The 22921-nt window shown below is 41.4% G+C and overlaps 1 protein-coding gene across 1 annotated transcript in view; it reads right to left on the bottom strand.

Annotated features, from left to right (window-relative positions):
• Positions 1-22921, bottom strand: part of PTPRQ (protein tyrosine phosphatase receptor type Q) — a 4272575-nt gene that overhangs the window by 677796 nt on the left and 3571858 nt on the right. The window lies entirely within an intron of this gene.

Genomic DNA, 22921 nt, shown 5'->3' with positions numbered 1-22921 from the left:
TTTCAAAAGGTCTGAGAATGAAGTTTACATAAATAATACAATAATGTGCATAACATGCAGTACAAAAGTTAGAATTTTTTTTTTTAATCAACAAAAAGAGAACGAGATGCAAATGACATAGGACACTTGCAATAGGTGGGTGTTAAATGTGTGAGAGTTAGTACGGTGGTAAGGTGGGATTTAAGTGGGATAATTGCAGTGATAGGTGTTGGCATTTAGGAAAAAAGTTTTAAGTTTGGATTTAAAGAGATATATGTTAGAAATGATTTGGATGTTAAGGGGGAGTTTGTTCCATGCATGGGAAATACTATATTTGAAAAGAAGTTTACCAATGTTTTTGTTTGGTTTATAGGTGCCAAGAAAGAGCTTGTCAGAGCTGTGGAGAGTCCTGAGAGAGGTACAATGTAATATTAGTGAGGATAGAGCAGGACAGGAAAGGGGTTTTAAGAGTAGAGTATGAGTCATTTGCAGCTAGGAGTGAAACAGGTTCTGGGGGACGTCAAGCCACTCAAGTTGTTTTAGTGCATGGCAGTGATGAGATTTGTAGGGTTGGTTACTAGCAAATCTTGCAACACTATGGTATGATTGACAGAGTTTAGCTAAATGGGTAGACTGTAGATGTGAAAAGATGGGAGTATAAAGTAAACATGTAAGGAGGAAGGCCTGAGATAGTTTCTGCCAAAAGTCAGGGGCTAGGTATTTTTTATGTCTGTAGAGTAGGCCAAGTTTTTGATTGGTATTTTTGATACAGTGTTGAATACGGGTATCAAATTTTAATTGATCATCAATAATAACACCAAGAAGTTTAGTATGTGGTCAGTTTGTATGATTATATTGTTGAGAGAAGAAATGGTGAAGGTTGTTTTGAGGTTAGAGAGGGTTTTTGGAAAAAAGAGTAGTAGCTTTGATTTTTGGGATTTTTAATTGGTTGTTGGTTAGCCATTTTTCTACAGATAGGAAGCTATGTTGAGTGGTAGAAAGGAGGTTAGAGAAACTGTCAAAACAGTAATAAGGGTAGAGTTGTCCGCATATTGTGTCAGGGAGGATGCTTTACAGGAAGTATGCAGTTGGTCTAGAATCAAGCCTTGAGGCACCCTTTGATTGGTAAGTAAGGGGAGCAGGTAACCTGCCATCTTACTGATTGTTGTCTATTAGTGAGATAGCTTGTCAACCCAGCCACTGGGGATGCACAAGCCAATGCATTTCTTTGTGCCAGTCCCAAGCCCGGATAAATGGGGAGGATTGCATCAGGAAGGGCATCCGGTGTAGAATTTTGCCAAATCCTACATTCGGACAACAGTACAAATATACATACTGGATTGGTCGAGGCCCGGGTTAACAAAGACCGCCACTAGTACTGTTGGCCAACAGGGTGCTGACGGAAATTGGGCTACTGTTGGCCAAAGGAGGAGAAGAGGGGGAAGGCATTCATGAAGGTAAGTAAAGGCTAGGACTGTGGTAGTGAGGGTCGGAACTTTGAATGTTGGCAGTATGACTGGTATAGGGAGAGAGCTAGCTGATATGATGGACAGAAGGAAGGTTGGTTTATTGTGTGTGCAAGAGACCAGATGGAAGGGGAGCAAGGCTAGGTGTATCGGAGGTGGGTTCAAATTGTTTTATCATGGTGTGGATGGGAGGAGAAATGGCATAGGGGTTATCCTAAAGGAACAGTATGCTAAAAATGTTTTGGAGGTGAAAAGAGTGTTGGATAAAGTGATGTTTATGAAGCTGGAAATTGATGGTGTAATGATGAATGTTGTTAGTGCATATGCTCCACAAGTTGGGTGTGTGATGGATGAGAAAGAAACATTTTGGAGTGAGTTGGATGAAGTTGTGATGACTGTACCCAAGGGTGAGAGACTGGTGATTGGAGCAGATTTCAGTGGGCATGTTGGTGAAGGGAACAGAGGGGATGAGAAAGTAATGGGTAGGTATGGTGTTAAGCAAAGGAATGCAGGAGGTCAGATGGTAGTGGATTTTGTGAAAAGGATGGACATGGCTGTGGTGAATACATATTTTAACAAGAGGGAGGAGCACAGGGTGACATACAAGAGTGGAGGAAGATGCACACAGGTGGATTATATTTTATGTAGAAGGGCCAGTCTGAAGGAGATTGGAGACTGTAAAGTGGTGGCTGTGGAAAGTGTAGTTAGGCAGCATAGGATCGTGGTTTGTAGGATGACATTGGTGATCAAAAAGAGGAGTGTGGGGGCAGCACCAAGGATCAAATGGTGGAAATTGAAAAAGGATAATTGTGAGGTGGCATTCAGTGAAGATTTAAGACAGGCACTGGGTGGCAGTGAAGAGTTACCGAATAGCTGGGTAACTACAGCAGAGCTAGTAAGAGAGATGGCTAGAAAGGTGCTTGGTGTGACATCTGGAAAGAGGAAGGAGGACAAGGAGACCTGGTGGTGGAATGAGGAAGTACAGGAGAGTATACAGAGAAAGAAGTTGGCAAAGAAGAAGTGGGATTGTCAGAGAGATGAAGAAAGTAGACAGAAGTATAAGGAGATGAGGTGCATGGCAAAGAGAGAGGTGGTGAAGGCTAAGGATAAGGCATATGAATAGTTGTATGAAAGGCTGGACACTATGGAGGGAGAAAAGGACCTGTACCAATTGACTAGACAGAGGGACCGAGCTAGTAAAGATGTGCAGCAGGTAAGGGTGATAAAGGATAATGAAGGAAACATATTCGCAAGCGAGGAGAGTGTGTTGAGCAGATGGAAGGAGTACTCTGAGGGGCTGGTGAATGAAGAGAATGAGAGAGAGAAAAGGTTGGCTGATGTGGTGATAGTAAATCAGGAAGTGCAACGGAATAGCAAGCAGGAAGTAAGGACAGCTATGAAGAGGATGAAAAATGGAAAGGCTGTTGGTCCAGATGACATACCTGTGGAAGCATGGAGGGGTTTAGGTGAAATGGCAGTGGAGTTTTTAACTAGATTGTTTAATGAAATTTTGGAAAGTGAGAGGAAGCCTGAGGAATGGAGAAAAAGGGTTTTGGTACCGATTTTTAAGAATAAGGGTGATGTGCAGAGCTGTAGCAACTACAGAGGGACTAAATTGATGAGTCACAGTATGAAGTTATAGGAAGGAGTAGTGGAAGCTAGGTTAAAAAAGAAGGTGATGATTAGTGATCAGCAGTATGGTTTCATGCCAGGAAAGAGCACTATAGATGCGATGTTTGCTCTGAGAGTGTTGGTGGAGAAGTACAGAGAAGGTCAGTAGGAGTTGCATTGTGTCTTTGTGGACTTAGAGAAGGCATATGGCAGGGTGCCTAGAGAGGAGATGTGGTATTGTATGAGGAAGTTGGGAGTGTTAGAGAAGTATGTAAGAGTGGTACAGAATATGTATGAGGGTAGTGTGACAGCTGTGAGGTCAGCGATGGGAGTAACGGATACGTTTAAGGTGGAGGTGGGATTACATCAAGGATCAGCTCTGAGCTCTTTCTTATTTCCAATGGTGATGGACAAGTTGACAGACGAGATCAGACAGGAGTCCCCGTGGACTATGATGTTTGCAGATGACATTGTGATCTGTAGTGAGAGTAGGGAACAGGTGGAGGAGACCCTGGAGAGGTGGAGATATACTCTAGAGAGAAGAGGAATGAAGATCAGCAGGACTAAGACAGAATATATGTGTGTGAATGAAAGGGAGGAATGGTGAGGATGCAGGGAGTAGAGGTGGTGAGGGTGGATGAGTTTAAATACTTGGGATCAACAGTTCAGAGTAATGGTGAGTGTGGAAGAGAGGTGAAGAAGAGAGTACAGGCAGGATGGAGTGGGTGGAGAAGAGTGTCAGGAGTGATTTATGTCAGACGAGTACCAATAAGAGTGAAAGGGAAGGTCTACAAGAGGGTAGTGAGACCAGCTATGTTATACGGGATGGAGACAGTGGCATTGACAAAAAGGCAGGAGTCAGAGCTGGACGTGGCAGAGTTAAAGATGTTAAGATTTTTGCTGGGTGTGATGGGGGTGGACAGGATTAGGAATAAGTATATTAGAGGGTCAGCCCAGGTCGGAAGGTTTGGAGACAAAGCCAGAGAGGTAAGATTACATTTGTTTGGACATGTGCTGAGGAGGAATGCAGAGTATATTGGGAAAAAGATGCTAAGGATGAAGCTGCCAGGTAACAGGAAAAGAGGAAGACCTAAGATAATGTTTATGGATGTGGTGAGAGAGGACATGCTTGGTGTGACAGAGCAAGATGCAGAGGACAGGAAGAAATGGAAACTAATGATCCACTGTGGCGACCCCTAACAGGACCAGCCAAAAGAAGAAGTAAGTGAGATAGCTAGTCAACTGTTTAATAGTACAGGGAGATAAGTTGAGTTTTGATAATTTATCAAGAAGTTTGGAGTGTGATATGATACTGAATGCTTTAGAAAGGTCAAGAAAAAGGCAAGAAACCAGTAAATTTTTTTTCCATGGCTTTAGCAAAGGATTGAGTAAAGGAAGTAGGGCAGTAGATGCACTATGATGGGGTCTGAAGCCATGTTGCATAGGAGGTATGAGGTTATTATCTAGAAGGTACTTAATAAGCTATCTGTGAATGGATTTTTCAAGGAGTTTAGGCAGTGGAGAGAGGATAGCAATAGGTCTTTAGTTGGATGGTTTATTGCTGTTGCCTCCCTTGTGTAATTGAGTAATAAAGAATAGTAATGTCTTTCAGCTTTTCCCAGTTAGGGGTCACCACAGTGGAACTCCGGTCCGTTAATGATTAGCAGTGGATTTTTACAGTGCCGAGTTACCAGCCTGATGCCCAACCTTAAAGAAGGCGCTCCAGCCGAGAATTCAATGGGAGAACCTCTTGCTGTGAGGCGACAACGCTAACCTCTGCACCACTGCGGCCTCTTACTTGAGTGATAAAGAATAATTTCCATATATCTAGGATGGTGGATTCTTGAATAGATCTACTGATCATGATAGAGATGGGGTAGGCTATTGAGTGAGAGGCTAGTTTAAGAAAGGGGGAGGTTATCAGAAGAGGGGAAACACGGCTTCAGCTTAAGCAGGAGAGATTTGATATAAGATGTTTGGATGAGGTCAAGTGTGAAAGAGGGAGTACTGGTGAAATGTGGAGTGGGGGTGTGTGTTTATTGTTTTGCCCATTGCGGATAAGTTTGTAAATAGATTCAATGAGGTATAAATTTAGAAGAGTGGCAGTTTCAAGGGTGGTTTTGTTGGGGTAGGGGTTGGGGGTAGAAGAGTTGCCTGGATGCAGGATCTTATTAATAGAGTGCCAGAATTGTTTTGGGTTAGACTTATGGGTGAGTTGGGCATCGGAGTTGAATTTTTTCTTATCTGTATTGATGTGTTTTTAAGCAGATTGCATAGTTGCTTACAGGTTTGGAGAAGAGAAGGTGATTTAGTTTTATTCCATTGTTTCCAGATGCTGTCTCTCTTTTCATAAGAGTGAGTGCATCTTTTGAGAGCTGGGGGTGTGTGGGTTGTTTTGATTCTTAGTTTTCTGAGAGGTGCTAGAAGTCAAGGATGGAGACAAAAGTGTGATTGAAATGGACAGCATGATTTAGAGGGATTTGTTTCAGACAGTCTATAGAGTTTAGCATGTGACTCACTGTTAAAAGTGGAGAGATTGCGACAATCTTTGTAGAAATGGTATTTAGGTATCTGAACAGCATACCTAAGAACTCTGATAGGAAGGCAGTTGCTAAGGGAGTCTGGTAGGGTAGTAGGGTTTTGATACAGGTTAGGGTCAGTTGTTCATATCCAGTCAAGAGTGGAGCTGCTATTATTGTTTTTATTGACTCTAGTAGGTGTAGTAAGTAGCTGATGAAAGCCATGTAGGTTGATGAAGAGAGATGGGCTGGTTGTAGACAGTTTTAGCCAGTCGATGTTAATGTCTCCTAAGAGAATGATTTCATAGCTGACATTGAGTAATATCCATGAGAGTATGGATTCAAGGATGGGAATGTTATTACCTGGTGGAATATAGATAGCATTTAAGGTAAATTTCTGTTGTGGGTTAAGGTGACAGTTTAGGATACGTAGTTTGGCAGGGTGGAAATTTGGATGGGTTATGAGTATGGGGGATAGATTGAGGTGTTCATAGTACATAATGGTGACTGTACCACCTTTCCTAACCATTATGTCTCACTGGAAGATATTGTAATTGGGGGAGAATTTTAGAGTTTGAGATGTGGGGCTTTAACCATGTTTCAGAAAGGATTAAGATGCGTGGGGAATGAGGGTAATCCAGGAGGGTAGTTCTGTGATTTTATTCAGGAGGCTCTGTATTTGAATTGAGTATATACTAAGATGTTTTGGATCGGGGGGACTGTTGAGATTGGTGGCTGTTGGGGTGGTGGTGAAAGTTGTAGAAGAAGCAGGACCTGGATTGGGGTGGATATCCTCATCAGTTAGAAGTGTGTTTGGGAGCAGGGGTTGTTTGGAGTGGTGCTAGTAGTGGTTCTGACATAAGTATTTTAGCTTTAGCTTAAGTGGTAAGGGAGTGTGTGCCAAGACTTTGTGTTTGTGAAGTTGGGTAGGGGAGATGTTGAACAGAGATGGTGAGATAAAGCATGTGTAGGGTGATTCATTTTGTTGAAGGAGAGTGTAATTGTAGTTGGAGGTTGGAAGTGGTGTTATTGTGATTGGTAGGAGGTGAGCGAAATAAGGAAGTAAAGTAAAGTAAAGGGGATAGGAGGTAGATTATAGCCATGGTATAAGTTACAGTTGTAAGAAATATCAGTAATCTAATTAGACGTAGGGTAAAGGGAAAAGGGTGGGGCTGTGTGAGATCAGGGAGCAAGGATAAGGTAACTGGATAAGGTGGGTTGGGTTTTGTATTTGGGTAGAGAGTATAAATTAAATGAAAGTGGAGGTGGGTGGGAATGGAGTAGGGTAAGGGAATGGAGTGAGCCAGAGTGCAGCGAGGCTGAATGAAGAGGGCTTACACCCTGTTCAAGGCTAGGAAAGTTTCTCTAAGAAAAACAATCAGTAAGAGTACACCACAGGTAGAAGTTGTATACTGCTTAAGAGTCCACAATAGTGGCTTTTATTCTTTTTTACATTTGTATTCCCCTTTGCTCTTTGTTTGCTACACACTATGTAGCTAAAGATAAAAGTAGCTTGAGACTTTCCACTTTCATTTGGTGTTTAATTAGTGAAGAATAAGTATCGAGGGGTAGGGACTGAAGGCTATGCCTCTATTGAGAGAGGCTTAATACCTTAACATAAAACAGATAAGTTAAGCAAAATGTATCAACAGTGAAATGGAAGAAAAGGGTGGGCGGAAAGAGGAAGAAGGTTTTCAGCTGTCACCCCTGGGGTACGTACTGTAGCTGATTGTAAAATATTTTAGAAAGGTGTAAGAGTAGTCACAAAATCAGGCACCTACACTGCCCATAAGTGGCAACAACAGGGTTCCTGTAGTTAAAGCTGGAGCTGAAGTCTTTCTTTTTTGATGATTATTGGTTAGAGTTTCCTTTGTTTAAGCTGGAGTGAGAAGAGTCCTTGTTCACACAAGTGAGGGGGGAGACCCAAGGGCTAGCAGGTGCTCAGTGGTGCTAAAAGTTGCAAAGAAGGCAAAAGGAAAGAATATAAGGCTAAAATCAACAAAAATAAGAACATCTAAATAAGCATAGATGTCATACATATTGTACAGAAAGCAGAGCAAGTTAACATACCCATTAAAGGTGACCAAAAACAAATACATTGTGACTCTATAACCAAACTTATTTAACAGCAGATGGTGTAACTAGTTAGAATATCCCATTACGAGACAATATTGCAACAATGTAGCAGTTTCACAGGTTCATAGGTTCATAGGTGTATACTAGGCTAATGGCCCTGGAGCCTTTACAAGTCCAGCCCATAGGATTACCCTGACATTGTGCCCTCTAACCTTTGTTTCCAGTGCCTCTGTTGAGTAGAGTCACTGGAGTGATCCCGAGGGTGAATTTTCTATTTCCCATCCACTCATCAAGATTTCTCTTGAAGATGGCCAGTGAGGTGCTCTGTTTGACATGTATGGCAAGTCTATTCCATAGCATGGGTAGTCTCTGGGTTATGAACCTGTCCCTCCAGCACTTTCTGTTGATTGTGGTAATGAGGTTGAGGTCTCTGGAGTGTGTTGTGTGGAGGGATTGGGATTTCTTTAGATATAGCATTTCTAACAGAGCTGGATCAGACATGGCTTAGTAAGTCAAGCAGAGATCGCCTCTAAGTAAGTGATATGAGACAGAGAATAGTTGGAGTTTTTTAAGTCTGTCCATATAGGACAAGTGTTTAAGGCCTAGGATCCTCTTTGTGAGATACTTTTGTGGCCTCTCCAGTTGCTGCACGTGTCTAGTGAGGTACATGCCAACTGGGGCATTTTACTCAATGATTGGCATAATGAGGGAAGAGTAGAAGGCGACAATGACCTCTTTCTTCCTGGATGCAAAACCCTTAATAATGAGATGTGCCACATAAAAGGACTTTCTGACCACAGTGGCAATGTGGTGGTGAAAAGAGAGGTTGCTGTCAACCTGTGTTCCCAGATCTCTTATAATACCTTCTGTGTTCAGTGGACTACCATCGACATGGTAGTTCATGGAAACTGTTTTTTTCCCAAAGGGAATGATGACACATTTTTGGCATTGAGCTTAAGGCCATAGTTTTGACACCAATTGTTGGTCTCAGTGAGGCCTTTCTGTAGGATATCAACATCATTTGAGGAGTTAATAATGGCTCCCAACTTGCAATCATCTTTGAACTTTGTTGGCCAGAGTCCCTTCATGTTGGCCTGGACTTCTGAGACCAAACAGGAGAGGACCCAGGACTGATCCCTGTGGGACTCCACTTGTGACTGGTTGGCAGTCTGACTTGGAGTCAGCTACTTTCACACTGTGGCTTCTATCTGTGAGCCAGTTTGCAACCCACCTAGTGATATAGGGGTTGATGCCTAGCTTAGTGAGTTTTTCTATGATTCCTGAGTGAGGAATGGTATCAAAGGCCTTGGCCAGATCAAGGTAGGCTGTATGAACCACCTTGCCTTCATCCACAGCTCTAGTGACTGACTCAAAGAACTTGACCAAGTTCAGCAGGCATGATCTACCCTTCACAAAACAAAACTGTATGGGATCCAGAGTTTGGAGATTCCCTATATCTTTAGGTCCATGATGATGCGTTCCATAGCTTTGCATATCAGACTTGTCAGGCTAATGGGGCAATAGTTCCCAGGGTCTGTATTCGCTCCTCTTTTGTGGAGAGGGATGACTATAGCAGTGCACCATCTGGTAGGGACAAAGCCTAAGGTGAGACTGTGATTGAACAGGGCACAGAGGTGAGGAGCCAGTTACTCTATATTTCATGTAGAACACAGCCAGAGATATCGTCAGGTCCCATAGAAGCTGTATTCTTGGCCTTGGACAGTGCTGTTTTAACCTGTGCAGCAGTAATACTGGGTGTCTGGCAATCTACTGGTATTGTGATTGGTCCTTTGGGGGGAAATGGGTAAAGTTGGCACTGAATCTGTCGACCAGTATATTGGCAATATCTGTTGGCTCGGTATAGGAGGTACCATTGTGCAGTAGCTCACAGAAAATCTGGGTATTGCTGTGGAGGTTCTTTACATAACTATAGAAGTCCTTGTGGTTGTCTTTACTATCTGCTGCAATTCTGTTTTCATAGCTAGCTTTAGAGGATTTGATGAGGGATCTCAACTTTTTGTTGAAGCTGATAAGGGAGTTTTTCCAGTCTTGGGACTTCACCTTATTCTGCATCATTTTCCTCCTCCAGTTTGTTTATGGCAGGGGACCACCAGATTGGCTTCCATTTTTGGACGAGAGTGTCTTGGTTCTATTGGGTATGGTGAAATCCATGCATTTGTGTATGTGTTCATACAGTGCATTGGTGTATGATTTGGTGGTCATGCAACTATTCTCCATTTGTGTTGGTGCAGTGAAGTTACCCACCTCTGTTCTTAGGAGCCTAAAGTTAGCTTTGTAGAAGGTTTTCATGGTGGTTACCTTTGTGGGGGGCGAGGAATGTGGATTTCCAAGGTGATTAGCTTGTGGTCAGATCTAACCAGGGAAGAGTTCACTGTTGGTATAAAACAATGTTCATCCATGTTAGTAATGACCAGGTCAAGGATGTTGCTACCTCTATTGGGGGTAAGAATGAGCAGGTCCATGGTACTGGAATTAATGAATTCCAGGAAACGTTGAGCAAGCGTATTGGTACATGAGTAGTTTTCCCAGTTAATGGAAGGGTGGTTAAAGTCGCCCAGTATTAGAGTGTTAGGTTGGACCCTAATATTCTACAAGGTGATTAGGAACGTGGAGTAAGTGTCTTGGGACATGGTTGGGGACCTATAACAGGCTACAACCTGAATCTCTGTCTTACCCAGTGTTAGCTCCACCTGAAGTATCTCTGATAAGTTATGTTGGACTACCAGTCTGGAGGTGTGTCATCCTTTATGAATATGGAAACACCACCGCCTTTGGAGCTTTGGTCCAAGTTTTGGGGCCGAAAGGTGTTGAATGAGTTATAGCCTGGTAGTGCAGGGGTGCTTTCTGCTGCCTTGAACCAGGTCTCTGTTACAGCACAAATGTCGATGTTCTCCATTTTAAGGAGTGCTTCGAGTGAGTGCATTTTGAGATTTAGACTTCTAGCATTGAGCAGCATGCCCCTCAGTTGCATTTGTTTGTAGCTGCTACTGTGGTAATTTGGTCTTTGGAACACCACCTAAAAAGGCACTATAGCAAGGCACTAAGGCAAGAGCCTTGGCCAGTATCCAGAATCCCAGGGGTGACAGACGCAGGCCATCTATGGCAAAGCATCGAGGTCTGTCAATCATGTCATCCCAGGCAGGTACTGGATCCCCTTAGAATGACACCAGAAACTTAGGCAATTGTTGAAATCAATCATTTTCTGCTTGTATTGTGGTATCATTCTGGGTGATGGTAGGATGCTGCTCAGGGCTAGGGTCATAACCGCCTGGGCTACATAATCCGAGAGCTCCTCCATGTCTCTGCCCTGACAGGCAGCTGACTGTTACTTTCTCCTTATTCAACCTAGTGAGTGGGACATCAGTGTGCTTCACTATCGAGTCACCTATGACTAGTGTGCTGGGCATGCTGTTTTGCCTTAGGGGCTTTGGGTGAGTGGCACACTGTTTATGAGAGTTATGTGTCTCATGATTTGTGTTGTGTTGTGGTGGTGGAGTGCATTCCTGCCTTGGAGGTCTCTGTTGTTTTGGTAGATTTTTATTGAGAGCCTCCGCGAAGGTGGGTGTGTAGTTTGTGTTTTTATGTTGGATAGTTTCACCAGTTTGCCATGAATATCATTCAGCACTTTACAGTGTATTTTTACCTTACAGGAACAGAGTATCGTTTCCTCAGCACTATCATTTTGAGGAGCCCTGAATCAGGTTTAGTGAAAATGGGAGCCAGCAAAACAAAAACCTAAGCATCTAATATCCAAATATAAACTATACCAGTAAAAATAATAAAAAAATTAACTGGAAAGCTGCCTGAGAGATAAATTATTGTAAAACTCGATGCAGGGACAATAAGTTTACAGTGTGGAACAGAGCATTGAGAAAAAGAAGAAAAATAACATCATCACTTATGAGAGATGCTACAGGAGGGCTTTCAGCTGCTAAAGTGGAGAAAATGTGGCGTCCAGGGTTGGGGGTAGGGGAGGTGAGGGAAAGAGTCAAATAGTTGTAAAGAGTAGCAGGAGAGATCCAAGGCACTGTGTAAACCTAGCAAATTAGTACAGGACAGCAAAGGAAATAAGGTAAACATACAGACACCCTGTTCAAGGATTGGAAAGTTTCAGCAAGAAAAAAGAAACAGTAAGAGTACAACACAGGTAGAAGTTGAATGCTGCTTACTAGTCTACAATGGTGGCTTTTGTTCTTTTTTACATTTTTACTCCCCTTTGCCCTTTGTTTGCTGCACACTATGTAGCTAAAGATAAAAGTAGCTTGAGACTTTGTACTTTGGTGAATAAGTATTGAGGGGTAGGGACTGAAGGTTATGACTTTATTGAGAGGGGCTCAGTATCTTAATCTAACAAAACAGATAAGTTAAGCAAAATATATCAACAGTGAAATGTATGAAAAATGTGGGGGGGGGGGCTAAGAGGAAGAAGGTTTGTAGCTGTCACCCCTGGGGTATGAGCTCTAGCTGATTGTAACAGATTTTAACAAGGCATGACAGTAGTCACAAAAGCAGGCACCTATACTGCCTGTTGCATTTTAAAACATTAGTTAGTTCATTTGTGATTGAAATCAGCATTCAATATTTAAAGCTTACTATCAAATATTATATAACATATAGGCTACCCACTTGATGGTGTAAAAATATGTCTCTAGGTGATTTGGTCATGTTGCCTAATGTCGCCAAAATGGAGATGGGTAGTTACCAGAGATAAGTGGGTTGAGGACCCAGCCTATGCCCTGAAGAAGGCTGCTTATATTTAAGCTGAAACTCGTCTGTTTATTGTTCTCTTTCCTATGTGCTTTTTAGCACTATATTAAATGTATTTGCTTGCCACAGTCTGCTGGTCTGAACTTTTTTGAACTACTCCGACCTACACTAGGGACCCATGTTAATGATTGGATGGGCGTATGTGCCCCTATTGGTCAGTGTGTGCCCACCATGAAGCCCAGCAGCCCAGGGTCAATAAGCTACTGGCTGTCCAGTGTCTAATCTTCCAGCCTGGTTACCTGGGATAGCTCTGTTGAGCAAAAGCTGGACATAAAACTAATCAACCTTCCAAACATGAATTGAGAATTGCTATACTTAATGTAGGTTCACTGACAGGATGCAGCTTGGAAGTGGATGACATGATGAAACAGAGGAGGCTGGACATTCTATGTATCCAAGAGACAAGATGGAAGGGCAGTGCAGCAAAGCCACTTGGCTTGGGATCCAGATTCTACTACTCAGGAGGGAGACAGGCTGGAAATGGTGTGGGAATTGTGGTGAGAGAGGGGCTTCAGAAGGCAGAAAGGGATATCATCAGAATTAATGACAGACTCATGGCAATCAGATTCCAGTGTAATAATAGGGCAGTATTCATAATCTCAGCCTATGCCCCACAGTAGGGTTGTGATAGTGAGGAAAAGCGTGCATTCAGAGAGCAACTGCAGGGCCTACTAGATAAAGCAGAGCAATATGAATTGGTGTTGATAATGGGTGATATGAATGCACATATTGGGACAGACAGAACAAGATATGAGGACTGCCTGGGTCCATGTAGATGGGACAACAGGAATGAAGAAGGAGAAGCCATTCTAGACTTCTGTCTGGAAAATGGCTTGATAGTAGCCAACTTGTGGTTCAGAAAAAGAAACAGTCACAAGTAGCTAACATGCAACTCAGGTAGACTTCCTCCTAATAAGGAAAAGGCACTGGAGAGAATCCATGATTGCAAAGTCATCCCCAGTGAAACAGTCGGACCACAGCATAAACCACTGGTTGCCACAATTAGCTGGAAGCTGTAGTCAGCAAAGGCTCTAAGGTCAACAGAGACCAGGCTGAAGACCTGGAAGTTGACTGGAGAGAAAGTACAACAGTTCAAGGAATTACTCAGGGCTCTAGCACCCCAAGAAGAGGAGGAAATAGGTGGAGTTGAAGAAGAATGGCAGCATCTCAAAACAGCATGTGTTAGGACTACAGAACAGGTATGTGGCTGAGCCAGCTATGGAAATAAGGTACATAAGGAAAGTTGGTGGTGGAATGCAGAAGTCCAGGAAGTGATCAAAAGAAAGAAGCAGTGCAGCAAAAAATGGGAGATAGAAAAGACTGACCAGGCTAAAGGAAGGAATACGGGTTGGCTAGCAAAGAAGCTAAGAAAGGAGTTGCAAAAGCAAAGAATAGGGCATCGGAAGCACTCTACCAACTTCTGAAAAGTGGGCTCAGTAGGTGGTACAAAGAAACTATATCAGGTTGCAAGGCAAAGACAGAAAGATAAAGAAGATAGACACCCTTCATAAGGGATACCAGCAACAACCTGCTCACCAGTCCACAGGACATCAAAGGCAGATGGAAGGAGTATTTCCAGTAGTTTCTGAATGAAGATAACCCCACAGAAGCTGTACTGCCCCAGATATAGCCTACAACGAGACAAGAAGAGGAGCCCATCCTAGAAGAAGTAAGAATAGCACTAAGGAAAATGAAGTAAGGGAAAGGAGCAGGATCAGATGAGGTCACAGCAGATATAATAAAGATGCTGGGTGAGATAGGAGAGATATGGGTCCTGAGGGTACTCATAGCAGTATGGAGAGAAAGGCATATCCCAGATGAAGAATAAACTTATTCATGCCAGTGTACAAGAACAAGGGGGACATCCACAACTGTGGGCAGTACAGAGGCATCAACCTCCTACTGCATTGCATGAAAGTTCTGGAGAGGGTGATTGATAAACAGATATGCAGAGTAGTAGAATGCAAGATGGAAGATGAGCAGTTCACATTCAGATCAGGATGCAGCACATCTGACCCGATGTTTGCAGTGAGACAGATACTTGAGAAGAAGCTAGAGATGAGGAAAAAGTCTAACTGGGCATTCCTAGACTTGAAGAAAGCATATGACAAAGTCCCAAGAAAGCTGATCTGGGCAATACTGCAGTGGTTCAAAGTCCCAGAAACACTGGTAGAATCAGTGCAGGCTATGTACAAGCACCCAGTGACTCAAGTACAAACAGTTTTTGGCCTCACAGAGGGGTTTCCAGTAGGAGTGGGTGTACACCCAGGGTTCAGCTCTGAGTCCACTGCTGTTCATACTGGTGATGGACTAGATTAGCAAACACATTAGAGGGGACAGATCAACAAAGTTACTGTATGCAGATGATGTGAGACTGTGAGCAAGAACTTCAGCAAAGGATAGGGGAATGGAGTGCAATACTGAAGGCACATGGGATAAAACTAACACAGATAAGACAGTGGTAATGGCTGCAAATTGGGGTAATCAGAAGAAGCTGAAAATTGAGATAGAAGGGAAGATAGTGGAACAGGTAAATAGCTTCAATTATCTGGGATGGGTGGTCGAGGAGAAGGGAAGTCTGAATGAAGAAGTCAAAGCTAGAATCAGAGAGGCTGCAGCCAACTAGCATAGAGTCTCAGGAGTAGTCTATGACAGAAGAATGCCAAAAAAGCTGAAACGTAAGAGGTGTAAGACAGTGGTATAACCAGTACTACTGCATGGTACAGAAACGTGGGCAATAAAGGCAGAGCAGATGAAGAAGCTAGAGGTAATGGAAATTAAGTGCTTGAGATGGGTGGTAGGATGCACACTGTGGGATAGTCGAAGAAATGAGGACAAAAGAGCAGAAGCCAAAGTAGCTCCAATTGCAGAAAAGATCAATGAGAACTGATTACAGCGGTTTGGACACATGCAGAAAAGCAGAAGACAATCTGAAGAAGATTTGGAACAGACAGAGAGAAGGTAAGAGGAAATGAGGATGTCCAGCAAAGAGGTGGATGAGTTGTGTGAAAGAAGATCTGCGACATTCAGGCATGAGTGCTGAAGAAGGCAGGAGTGTGGCACTGAATTGAGAGAGATGGCGATAGTTAACACGATACCCCTACCCCGTGTAGAAAAATGGGGGCTGATGATGATCAAATATTATATTAAATATGTTTAAATAAATGATTAATTTAACCATTAGCTGTCATTTATTCAGATGAGCTACATTTAAAGTAAGGACAACAGAATATATATATATATATATATATATATATATATATATATATATATATATATAAACAACTTATTAGATTTCAGTATTAATATTAAATTAATGACTACATGTTTATTGAGTTAGTGATGTATATAGATATTCAAAATGACTTATTTTCTAGTTGTAAATAAAATTCTATGACAATTTGCAGTATACATTAAAAAGAGAGTTAAAGCATTTATACCTTACAGATGAGTGAATCATGTTTCCTTCTACTTTTTTCAGGTTAAGGAAGAAAAAAAACACAAATGTATATATACTATTCTTAATGAATAGTATATTATGCTAATATATTGTTATTGAAAGGTGTTAACATATAATAAGATACAAATCATTTGTCTTTTAATTTCTTTTTCATCTCATTAACTTTCCATCCATTTCTTTCTGCTTGTCTCTTTAAGGAACTACTATTCCAATATATTTCTTCAATATGATCTAGTATTTCTTCTTTTTTTTTTTTGTCTTAAGGAATCTTCAAATGTTTTGGTTTCATCTGAAAGAAATATTTTAAGTCTGGCGAGGAATAACAAATGGACTTTGACGTGTCTTTTCTTGAGTTCATTAAACAGTGGTAAAAAAATTATTTTAGTCATCACAGCAATAGAGTAGTCATTATCAAACCGTATTATGTTGTTATTTACTTTAATGGAAGAATAAGACCAGGCTGTTTTTAGTATAAGTTCCTTTTCCTGACTAGAAAAAAATCAAACAATTGTAGATCTCGGTGGAGGATTATTTTTTGAAGAAGAAGCAGAGATCTACATGCTCTTTCAATACAGAAAGACATAGATTCAGATAAGTTTAGAGTCGTAGGAAGTCAAAAATGTGTAATATTGTTTCTTCCTAATCTATTTTCTAGATCTTCAGTTTTGTTTAATAATAAGGTGTTTGTTTCAGTAGGGATTCTATGTTATTTTCATCTTCCAAAATACTTCCTTCCATGTCATTCAGAGCATCTTCTATTCTGGATATCTGAGTTTTCTGCTGTTTTAATGCCTTAGGTATTCGTTCCATTGGTTTAGAACATTTTTTCTTTAAAGTTATCTAGTTTGTTATCCATTTTTAATAAAAGTCCATATATGTTTCTAAGAGCTGATTGTAATTCTTTTTTAAATGACAAGTCCTGTGAGTTTGCCTTTATATGACTCATTTCAAGTTTACCTGTAGAAAACCTTTCTGATAATATATTGATAGGAAAAAAATTAAATATATATAAAGATTTTTTCAGATAAAATCTTTTAAAATGATGTTATGTTATAGATGCCACTCAGAAAAAGCATTTACAATATCTTAAAAATAAAATTTCCTGTCAGAAATTTAATTAAAACAGTAGAACAAGAGAGTTATGCTGCTAACCTGTCATCCTCTTGGCCATAAACTCCTCATTTTCTGCATTTTTGAAGTATATGAATTCTGAAAATGAAAAGTCTGTCATTATTCAGTCAGAAAGCCACATATCTAATGAGGGACAGACCAAAAATATGAAAGAAAAACCCAAACATTCTGTGAAATTCTAAAATGCCGAGAGGTATGGGCAAGAGAGATATGAAGTGACAGCTCTCATTTCCTGCAGTCTAAATTATGAAGGTATTGTCAATTGTGTTGTATGTGACTGCTATCTTAGCTTCCCATACGACAAATCTTCCATGCTTATACCAGAGTGAAAGGTGTTTTAGCATGAAATTTAAACCAAACTCTGTTCTCTGTTTGAGTAACAGTATTATTCATATCACATTTCTTTGTGGCACAGATATGTTTCCTAATCTCTTTTCATTTTACTAACATAATGTGCAACATTGTTGCATGCAGTTATATTTGCACACTGCAGCATACATTATATCTTTTGCTTTACAATCAGCAATATCTAATGCAATATTTTTAGTTACCAGGTGTAAAAATATCTCGTTAACTTTAACAGAACTACAGATGCTATAGTTACCACTTTTGTATGTACATTTTCCATTAATATTTTGATTTTTATGAGACATATGTCTTAAGTCTCAAGTTAACAACTCTTCTATAGCTAAACATTGGTTTGCAGTTACAGTGTAATTTCATTGGCAACTTTAAATTGCACATGTGGTAATGACTTGGAAGAACCAAACTGTGTAAAGATTTTAGCTGTTTGCTTCTGCCTTTGGAATGCAAATGGCAGTTGTGGTGTTTAGATTCTTGCAGAAGTATGGGATTAGATGATCAAGATTTGGATTCATAGGCACTGCTTTACACAGTGCAATTAGTGTGTAGGTACTTGTCATGCACCAGGATGTGGGCATTTCTAAAATACAGAATCATACCTGCGCAATGGTTGAAATCGAGTTGTATGCAGCACATTCTAAAGACTGCATGATGACATGTAAATGACGAGCCCCCTGTAAATGCACCACATGGATTTTACAAATGAAGGAATGTAAAATGGTGAACTGATTCAGAAATGTATAAAACAGCAGAACTGCATAGCAATACATATTCTTTTGAACATCAAGATTTGTGGTATGCATGATGTGAGCCATGCAGCAATGCAGGAGCAAGTGCTAGCAGCCAGTGTTTCAGCCAGTGGCCATCCTTGCCACACCAACAGTGCCTGATATACCACCACCTCACAGACCAGCAGATTATGGTCCATTTCTAACTAGACAGGGAAGATGCAAAGGACCTAGTCAAACTGTGTTCTCACACCTTAATTACAGGGACCTTCCAGAGACTTATGGGTGACATGATAGGGATATCACAGGTGTCAACACTGTGGATCCTAAACCATTCCCTCAGCATTATACTACAACATGGTGAGGAGAGTATTTAGTTATCCAGGTCAGCAGAGGGGAGAAACAATACCATATGGGCCTTTTATGACATTGCCCATTTTCCTGATGTCCTGGGAGCCACACATGATGACAATGCATGTGACTGGTACTGTGTGGGCTGGGAGAAGTGTTATTATTATTATGATGACCTGTGGTGGTGTTACCATGACCTGCTCTGATAATGGGAGGCAGAGGTTCAGGTAATTTAGCAAGAGATGTACTGCAAGCATTTATTTTTGGGTAAAATACCATTGACTGGTATTATGTGCAGTGTTGTTGAGGTACTATTAACAGTACAAGCTTTGCTTTGCAGCTGCAAAGCCGTATTAGCTAGACATGGCTGGATGCCACAAACAGCAGAAGCACGTCCTCATGCAGTGGGGTTTGTATGGGTTTTTTTACTGGAAAGGCTCACCCAGACTCTGTCTCTTGTGAGTCAGACAGAAATTAGAACAGGTCAGTTAAGGAGTCACACATAAGGTAACTCTGAGTCAGTGTTAGCCCTCCTCCGCTCAGCTCGCACTGCTCCCCTCCCTGCCCCCAAATCTCACCCGTCCCCACTAGTGCTAAATTTAAACCAGACTTTGCCACTCCCTTGCCACTCCCCTCCTGCTAAGTACCAATCAGCACCTCACACATCATTGAGCAACCCTGCCCCCTTAACCCATTTCCTTCTCTCTCATTCTTCCACACCCTGTTAGCACAGTCAGCCATCAAATTTGGTTCGCCCCCTATCAAAATGCAAACAAGCAAAAAAACACTAATTACCCAAATGCCTATACTGTTTATATTTTACCATCTCACTGCCTATGAACAAACACTTGACCATGGTAGTCACTACCCAAATGGTCAAACAGACACCCACGACTTCACACATAACACCAAACACTTTGCCTTCCCCTGCACACCGAATATACCACCCTCTATAAAATACCACCCCTGTACAGCCACAAAACATAATCCTAAAGACAAAGACTATATAAAGCTTATAAACAAACTCCTAAAGCTCAGAATATCCTGTCACTATAACCTTATAACACATGGAGACATTCATCCCAACCCTGGCCCACCCACACCCAATAACCTCCACTCCCCTACCACAATCCCTACAGTCAAGCTACCCATGAATACTCCCACTAGTTCCCTCCTAGCATTTCACCTAAATATTAGAAGTATTAACAATAAGATTCCCAACCTACACGCCCTCCTAGCAACCCACTCCCCAGACATTATGTGTCTTACGGAAACCTGGCTAAAACCCAGTACTACTGACAATGAGATACTACCTCCAGGATACAATATTCACTGGTTAGACTGTGCTACAAGGAAAAGAGGTGGGATAGCAGTCCTTTACAAAAATATTCTAACCATTAATAGAGACACCATTCAACCTCCCCAATTCAATAACGCGGAACTCCTCATAACCAAGCTACAGATTAACCAAAACAAACAGTTAAACATCGTCTGTGTATACATTCCACCAGGCAATACCCTAAATACTCTAGAAGATCTCCTTTACTGGTTATCCACTACCTATCCCCAAGAAACCATAGTTCTTGGTGATTTTAACACTGACTGGCACCCCTGCTCCTCCAACCCCCCCCCTCACTCATATAAACTTATCTGGGTTTAAACAGACCATACCCTCTCCCACTAGGATAAACAAACCAACCAACAAGGAAAGTATTCTAGACTAGATCCTAGTTAATAACCAACCCCAACTGTACACAGCTGGTACTCTCCCTGATGACCTCAGCGACCATTGTCTAACCTATATCATAAAATATAAGGCAGGAAACCCTCACCAGCCCAAATATAAAACATTTAGAAACAGGAAAAACTTTGATGCTGCTATATTCCAAAATGAATTAAAAGCAGTTGACTGGTCAAAACTAAAAAAAAAATTAACATTAGAGGAGGCCATAGATCACTTTAACACTAAATTCCTAAGTATCCTTGATTCCTATGCTCCAGCACGTACAATAACAAGTAGATCAAATACAGCACCATGGCTCACAAAAGATACCAAAGCAAAAATCAAAACTAGAAACAGAGCCTGTGCCAGCTAGAGAACAACCAAAGCCCCACTTGACCAACTAAAATATCGTCAACTCAGGAATGATACAAAAAAATCTATTTTACTGGATAAAAAAATCTTCTACCAAAATCTCCTACAAAAACACCACAACAACCCTCAAAAGTTCTGGGCAGGCTTAAATCAACTACTTTGTCCAGGTCACTCCACCACCCCAATCCCGGCTAACTACACCCATAGCTCCCCCAGAGACAATAGCTAGTACCTTCAATAACTTTTTCACTGAAACAATCCAAACCCTAGCAAATCAACTAACCCCCTCTAACTTAAACCACATGCCTAATCTACCTAATAATCACCCGGAATTTGGCTTCCAACCAATGTCCACTAGTTTTATCAAAACACTTCTAAAAAACCTTCCACCCTCGCTGCTGACCTTCTCCCTGCGGAGTATCTGCAAATAGCTGCAGATGCCATTGCATATCCTATATCTATCCTCATCAAGAGAACCTTATCCGAAAATGCTATCCTCTCCCTCTGAAAAATATCTCATGTCATCCCACTCCATGAAGGTGGTAGCTCCTCAGACATATCCAACTATAGACCCATTGCCATTCTTTCCCCACTAGCCAAAATAATGGAGAAATGTGTACACAAGCAACTAATGCAATACCTTTCACAGAATAACTTACTATCTGACTCCCAGCATGGTTTCAGGCCATACCACAGCACCACCTCAGCCCTCCTTTCCTTTACTACTGTCATAAACCAAAACAGGAATAACAGTAGGCTAACCTCTGCCCTCTTTCTTGACCTATCAAAAGCCTTTGACTTGGTCGACCATGAACTTCTCATTCTTTCACTAAAATCTATTTCCCTCAACAAGCCTGCTATCCAGTGGCTCCAGTCCTACCTGACTGGTAGACAGCAGGCGGTACTATGGCAGGGCAAACTCTCCAGCCAGTTACCTCTCACACTTGGTGTCGCTCAAGGATCCATACTAGGTCCACTACTCTTCTCTATTTTTATCAACAACCTCCACACTGCTATTCCTAAAGCCACCTTCATCCAATACACAGATGATTCCCCTCTCATCTGCTCAGCCACCTTCCCATCTGACTTGCAAATCTTAACCCAAAATACATTTAACACTATCATGAACTGGCTCACCAATCAATGCCTACTTCTGAACCCCAATAAAACTAAACTTCTACTCTTCTCTCCCACTAGTAGATCCACCACACTTTCATTCTCTGTCACATCTAACAACGGTACCACTATTTCCCCAGATAATCACACCAAACTGCTAGGGGTTATCATAGACAATAATCTCAAATTTGACCTACAGGTCAACAAAACCATACAGACCATCAATAAGAAGCTTGGATCACTGTATAGAAACAAGACATTTTTAACCCCACTGGCTAGGACGGCAATCACCCGATCACACCTACTCTCTACTCTTTTATATGCCTTGCCTGTACTCTCAAACCTCAACAAATCCGAACTAGGTAAGCTGTCCCAGAGCTACAATCATATTGCCAGATTCGCCACTGGCTCCACCTATAGAACCCACCACTGACAGAACCTTAAACAACTAGAGTGGCTAGAACTGCCCAGCTTAATTCAATTCAATCAACTCTTAATAGCGCACAAAATTTTGTAACACCCGGAGGATACCCCCTCACTTAAAAATATTATTAAGCCATATAGCAATCTAAGATCCCTACGGTCAGCCGATAAACTACTGGTCCAAACCCACAAAGCTAATAACTCTGCTGGTGAATCCCTGTTTGCCAACTTCATTGGCAAAACCTGGAATTCGTTGGCTAACTATATAACCCTACAATCCGCCAAATGTCTCTTCAAAAAAAACCTCAAACAGTATCTCAAAGTGAATTGGCTATGCCCATGTACCAACCCTGATTAAGTTATAAACTAAAAGCATATTCTGCAATTATCATAACTTGTAACTACATCACCAAGCTCTGCTTCCAATCTGATGTCTCTTACTTTTAATTGCCTGTCCATGACAATTGTGAGTCCCCCTACTAGGGAACACTACTAACCCATTGTATATAATCACTTTGTTTTTATAATTGTTTGCTAACTTCTGTGTAATCTATGTAAGTTTGTCTTTGTGGAGCTTTTCTCCCCAGGCTTCCACTGAAAATGGACATGTATCCAGTCGGACTATCCTGGTAAACAAATGTAAAATAAATAAAATAACTAAATAATAAATAAGTTAGAACAGGTCAGTTAAGGTTAATCATCTGTGAACTGAGGAGGTGGAGCTAGGAACTAAACCTTCTATTTAAGGGGTAAAATAAAACATTTCAGATGTTTACTAGAAAGGCTCACCCAGAGTCTGCCACAGCTTGCTTTGA

Source organism: Protopterus annectens, chromosome 11.part0 (assembly GCF_019279795.1).
Source record: "Protopterus annectens isolate FY-2018-M chromosome 11.part0, PAN1.0, whole genome shotgun sequence".
Taxonomy (NCBI): Eukaryota; Metazoa; Chordata; order Ceratodontiformes; family Protopteridae; genus Protopterus; species Protopterus annectens.
Note: the sequence above shows the minus strand (reverse complement) of the source record. Positions and strands in the feature narration are given on the sequence as shown.